General features: G+C 48.3%; 1 long non-coding RNA gene across 1 annotated transcript; it reads left to right on the forward strand.

Annotated features, from left to right (window-relative positions):
* The first annotated feature begins 2,210 nt into the window (after positions 1-2,210).
* LOC140596253 (uncharacterized) lies at positions 2,211-4,930 on the forward strand. The gene is made up of 3 exons (XR_011998287.1): positions 2,211-2,388; positions 3,530-3,649; positions 4,538-4,930. It is a non-coding gene; the product is annotated as an uncharacterized lncRNA (long non-coding RNA).
* The last annotated feature ends 217 nt before the right edge of the window (positions 4,931-5,147 follow it).

The raw sequence follows: 5,147 nt of genomic DNA on the forward strand, positions 1-5,147 counted from the left end.
TGCATCGAGCCTGCAAACATCACCGGCCACTTGTTTGCCTGCAGGGATGGCCTAGGAGCCTGCTTACTGTGAATATGCAATCAGCGCCCGCCCGCGGTGGGTGAATAGCAGCCCTCAGGGCAGATCCGCCCTATCTTAATCCCAACTAGGGTGGGGGGGCCTTACTTGGAAATGGGGTCTTTACAGGTGTAATTAGGTAAGGATCTAGTGATGAGCTGGTCCGGGATGAGGATGAGCCCTACAGGCAATGACAGGGGTCCTCATAAGAGACAGACAGGAGACGCAGATGCAGAGGAGGATGGAGGCGGAGATGGGAGGGATGCGGCCACCAGCCCGGGGACGCCTGGGGCCCCAGACACCGGAAGAGGCGGGAGGGCCCCTCCCCAGAGCCTCTGAAGGGAGCATAGACTTCTGGTGTTCAGAGCCAGACGAGCCTAGATTCCCGTTTTAAGCCACCAGGAATGTGCACAAGCTATAAATGAAGAAACGAATCACATTTCACTTAGGGACTGGGTGAGGGGTTTGTCCCTGCTGTATAGGATCCACCTTCTGGAATGTCGTTTGGTGGGAAGCTCCAGGGATGCAATTCACCATGCAAGCTCCCCTGTGAGCTCCCCTGTGAGCTCTACGCCCACCTGCCCATCAGACCCTTGCACTTTTCCTGGGTGTGAGCAGGATGGGAGGAACACAGGCAAGCTCTGATTTGGGCCGTCTGTGTATTTCCAGCTCTTGTCTTTGGGAGGCACAAAAGGTCCACACTGACAGCTCAGCGGGGAGTCTGTGTCTCCACCTCCCTCTGTGTCCCCCCCCCCCCCCCCCCCGTGCTCATGCTCTCTCTTTCTCTCTCTCAAAAAAAATAAATCAAAATAAAAATTCTTAAAAAAAAACAAAAACAAAGAGACTGGTCCGTTGGAATAAGCAATTCTGTGTTTTCACTGTGCAGGGGAGCTTTGCAGGGAGGCTGGCCCAGGGCTCTCAGAAGCTGCGTGGGGGGAGACCTGCTCCTGACTCTGTCTTCGGCCTGTGACCCCGAGTTGGGATCTATGGAATTTTACTGGCCGCGTTCCTGAGAAGAATGCTTCGTGTTTCAGGGTCACCTGCCCATGGCTATCTGAGCCACCCGAAGGAAAACGTGGGTGAGGGACACGTGGTCAATAAGAACGTCGCATCGTGTTCCTGGTGGGATCTGCGGTGGAGATATCGGAACCACGTTTTCAAGGGAAGGTCATACTTAGCGGCAACAATGTGCTTTTTAGTGCTTCGTTCTTAACACATTCGAAGGGGGCCTGTCCGCTCCTCGGCCCACGGGAGATGCCAGCTTGGTCACGTGCAAGAAACATGACCTGCTCAGGTGAGCGCTCTGAGGGCCCAGGACACCACGGGGAGCCAGCGGCGAGGTGCAGTTGGATAATATAAACCTATGAAATTCCATATTTTCTCACTGATACTACCAGCGTCTATGAAGCCAACCACGTCAAAGTGCCTCCAACCCTAGCAGACGTCCTTCCTCCGTGGACTCGTAGAAGGTAGCAGCCCACCCTCCCCTTTCCCCCCAGCTTATGGAAACAATTTACGAAGATAAATCTCTACAGGATGACTGCGTTAAATATTTAATTAGTTCTCCGAACAAACAGGAGAATCTACGACTCCAAAGGAAAATAAAAAGAGAAAGCGGATTCTTCATTCGGTTACGTCTCTCATAAATATTTTCCCAGGGGCAAAGAATGTTCCCTTTTATATTAAAAATATAAAGAAACTCATGACTCCTCATTAGCCCCTAGAAATATGGTCACGATTTCCATTATATTAAAAACACAAACTTTGAAGGGATGTATCTGGGGGAGGAAGAGACAACGGTGGTTTTGCTTGCCTCTGGCTAGGATGGCCGGTTGTTGATTGAATTTTATTTTTAAAGCTTTCAAGTAATGTATTAAGTAAATGGTGAAATTCATATTCAGCGCTGGCTTCAGGCTGTTGAGTCTTTGGGGTGGCTGTGTGGTCTATCGGGGAGAAACCCAACTAAACAGGGCACCTGTCCCAGGGGCGGCTCCCACACAGAACGTCCTCATTGGGTTCATCTTGAGTGAGATTCTGGTTGTGACCCTTCAAGGATAAGCAGGTGCAGAGAACATTGGACAAGAAGGACCACGTGCTCAGTGGAGTGACTTAAGGATCCCCCTGTAAGCCAATGCTCTTGCTGCCTCCTCGCCTTCACCACAGGGACTGCCTCCAGCCCTCTGGCGCTTGTGCTCTGAGACACTTTGCCCTGCCCGGTGGTCTCTCATCAGAAGAGAGGGGTTCTTTTTTCTTCATTGGTGTTTCAGACTCTCTTTCTTATTCTGACAGCCAGCTGTGGGGGACAAGTTGAGATTTGCTCTCAGAAAACCTGTGAGTTAATCATACCTGTGTTGTTTACAGTCAGTAAATTATTAAATATCGATAGATGTTGGTATAGATAGATGATCGATAGATAGATGATCGATAGATAGATGATAGATGATGATAGATAGATAGATAGATAGATAGATAGATAGGACATAGAGATGGATGGATGGTTGCTGGGTGAATAAATATGATAGATATGACATAGGGATAGATGGATGGATGGATGGATGGATGGATGGATGGATAAATAGATGTAGGGATGGATGGATGGATGGATGGATGGATAGATGAATATGATAGATAGATACATAGATAGATAGATAGATAGATAGATAGATAGATAGATAGATAGATAGATAGAACATAGAGATAGATGGATGGATGCTGGATGGATAAATGTGATAGATATGACAGGGATAGATGGATGGATGGATGGATGGATGGATGGTTGGATGGTTGCTGGATGGATAAATATGAGAGATATGACAGATGGATGGATGAATAGATTAATATGGTAGATAGATGATAGATAGTTAGACATGATGGATGGATGGATGGTTGGATGGATAGATTAGATGGGTAGATAGATACAATGGATAGATAGGATGGATGTATAGATAGATGATGGATGGATAGATGGGTAGATGGATGGATAGATGATAGATAAATGGTCAGATGGATGGATAGATGATAGATGGACAGAGGGTAGATAATAGATGAACACATAGGTAGAGATGTAGATTCAATAATGGTTAAAATTAAAGTGTAGATCACAGGTCCCAGGGGAATTAAACGGGAAGCCTTGAGAAGATACATTTTTGCCATATACGTCAGAAACTCTCAAGGCCTGGGCTAACACCCTCCACAGTCAGAGGAGGAGCCGGGCACTGGTCTGCATCTCCCGCTCAAGATCGTTGCAGTGACCAAGAATTTTCAGAATTCTGTGATGTGTGTCATTCCCTTTGCAAGTGAATCAAGGTGTTGCACCCCTTGGTGTGTAACTAGGGAGATAAATCAGGTGCATCTTCAGGACACCAGCTCATACAGTGGGAACATTGCGCCCAGAGAGGAGTGATACTTGACGTTCATAGTGGGCCACCAGAGTACCAGGCTCTTTACACAGATCCTATCGAATCCTCCCCAGGCACAATGAGATTGCATTGGCCACGTCCCTTGTCAGAGGCACCAGAAGTTCAAGAGGTTGAGCAAAGCTGTTCAGAATCATCAGGTCGGAATCCATGGTCCAACTGGTCAAGTTGTTCAGGTATGAAGACCCCGAGCAGACAAACCTGAGCGCTGTCCCCGCCACCATCCTGTTGGGCTTTCCTGGGCTTGCTGTTCCCCCCACCATCTTGTTGGTCCTCTGATGACCCACTAGGAATATTAAGTATCACCGGAGCCACCACCCTAAACAGGAAAGATGTCTTTGCACCCCATCATTAGCCAATATTCATCCTTATTGGCCTGCATGGCAATTAAGCCCCAATGCCAGTCAGCTCAGGACGCTGATTAATTAGCCCAAAACCAGACTGTAGTTCCCAAATTTCACACATCCCACCACTGGAGGTTTGGTGAAGAAGTTGCACCCAAGACCAAATGCATCCGTGTCCCAGGGCAAGGAGTGACCCCAGCTTTGGTGTTTTTCAAGCTCTCCAGGTGATTCTGTCAAAACCGGGCAGGGCTGGGAGTGACCGTGGGCCAAGCTGATATAAATCTGCAAGATTTCCTTGATGACACATCTGTGTTATTGTTTAAGACATTTTTCCCCATAAGATGGAGAAGGTTTTTTTTTCTTTTCCTTAGCATCCTTAGCTAAAATTAGATCCCTCCCACTATCTTCATTTGTAAGCCTTTAGAGCAAATAATCACATCTTTGAGTTGGTCAGACTTCAATTTCTGGAGAGATGAGAGGCCATAGCGGATGCAATGCTAGAAGAACGCCCTGGGGAATCTCAGATGGAGGACACGGTGGGCTTAAGGGGAGCAAACCGGGAATGCCTTCCATGGCGCGGTCCCTCGTGGGTGTGAGTGGAAGCATCTCATGGCATTTAGCGCAAATGCTCAGCTCATCCCAATGTACCTTGATGTTGTAGCTCGTTTCTCTTATTTTTTTCATCAATTTAAACTTTTTTCCTTCCTTGCACTTTTTAAGAGACCCACACTCCGCATTTGGAATAACAGAAGCAGTGAGCACGGTGATGTGGATCGGTCATCACGTTCCAATGAAGCCGTGCCGGAAGCCCAACCAACCATGTACCCTCTCTGCTCGTCCTCGTGGGGGTTTGGAGGCTCCCGAGGTCACACGGAGGCTCAACAGACAGGGCAGTCAGTTCCTAACACAACCAAAACCAAGGCCAAACCCTGCCTGCCCCAGGTGTTCCACCTTTTGTAAGGAGCTACCGATGCATAAGATTGCAAATCAGCAGGTGTGATTGCAGGGCCGGGCTTGACCTTTGGCTCCCAGGTCAGGGCTGGGCTCTGTGGCTCCCACTATTCTTGCCAACCAGAGGGAGACTCTGCAGATTTATGTCAGACAGATGGAGGAGGAGGGGTGGAGTATGTGGAGTGCGTTCGTTTCTCTTTGCTTCTGTTAACTATTCCCAGAGCTTAAAACGATGGGAATATATGATCTCGCATTTCTGGGGGCCAGAGGTAGGGTCTGGGTTTTACTAGGTCAAAATAGGTTGGTTGGGCCGTTGCCGGTGAGGAAGAAATCCCATGGCTTTTGCAGTGTCCAGAAGCCATCTGCCTTGGTTGGTTGG

Source organism: Vulpes vulpes, chromosome X (assembly GCF_048418805.1).
Source record: "Vulpes vulpes isolate BD-2025 chromosome X, VulVul3, whole genome shotgun sequence".
In the NCBI taxonomy this organism is placed as follows: Eukaryota; Metazoa; Chordata; class Mammalia; order Carnivora; family Canidae; genus Vulpes; species Vulpes vulpes.